Source organism: Microtus ochrogaster, chromosome 15 (genome assembly GCF_000317375.1).
Source record: "Microtus ochrogaster isolate Prairie Vole_2 chromosome 15, MicOch1.0, whole genome shotgun sequence".
NCBI classification, from domain to species: domain Eukaryota; kingdom Metazoa; phylum Chordata; class Mammalia; order Rodentia; family Cricetidae; genus Microtus; species Microtus ochrogaster.
The window spans coordinates 15,532,849-15,534,075 of record NC_022017.1 but is presented as its reverse complement, the minus strand read 5'-3'; positions in this window follow the sequence as shown (position 1 = coordinate 15,534,075).

Here is a 1,227-nt window from a genome sequence, read left to right as displayed (position 1 = left end):
ACTCACACACAAATAAAATAACAGTAAACAATTTTTAAAGAAAAGAGAGATAAGAACATCTCTTCCTTTTGCTTTAAAGTTTTGGTAAAGCTCATCAAAACTTTAAATGAAGTCCAAGACAAAGTGTTAAGTGGAAACAGCAAAATAGAAAAGAGCAACACACCACAAACTACCTACCCATCATGGAGCCATTGAATAAGAAAACAGGAGTATGGAAAGTAGACGTGGACCTGTTCATTCCTGTAAAATGTCATGCCAAAGTACAAATCGGAAAGGAATGAGGTTGGCCACCAGGGGGATGTGCAAAAACAGCAGGATAGATGGAGCACTGGGACGGCACTTATCTGTTTCCCCGCTTGTAGCTTTTTGACATCCAAAATGAAACCAACCAAACATCATCCCAATCAATCAATCAACAGCGATGAAGGAGACAAGAACATAGCTCTACCAGCAGCATGCTAGCACAGCTGGGATTCAGACAGAGACAACCACTCCAAACAAAGGAGAATGAGCCCTCGGCTCTCTCAGCCACCAGCCCATTCTGGCAATACTTGAATGTGGTATTTGGCTGTAAGGACAAAAGACAAAGTGGGCAAACTCAGAAACCTGAGAACCAACATTTTCTTTGATAGAAAGAGGAAAATGGGACAGGAGAGGAAGAATAAACTCACCATTCTGTTCAGAGTTAGAAAAGTCAATGACCTCAGGCTCTGAGCAGGAGAGAGAAACATAAGTGCTTGCCTGTGTGCATGTGTGTGTGTGTGTGTGTGTGTGTGTGTCTGTGTATGTGTGCAGCCACATGAGACTAGATACACGTGTCTACTTCCTAACTCTCTCACTATTCCCTAAGAGCCCATGGGAGCAATGACCTCAGGGGTATGAACCTACCAAGTGCCCAGGCATGCACTTTGACTCAGAATCCACAAAAAGGGCCTGGTTGCTGCTGAAGCAGGGAGAGCTCATGTGAGCATTCATGCGTTCATTATTTTCGTGGTGGCGGCAGTGGTGATTGTGAGTTTATTCGATACATTGAGGATGGAGCTAAGGACCCTGCATGTGCTTAACAAACGTCCTTTTCACTGACACACACTTCAAATCAGTGTGATGGAGATGGGTCAAAACCATGGGGGTGGGTGTTACATAAGGATGCCAAGTTCTGTGATAGACAGTGCTAATAGTGTTAAAGATAAGGATGATGGTGATAGTGGGAAAATTAGGGATGGTGGG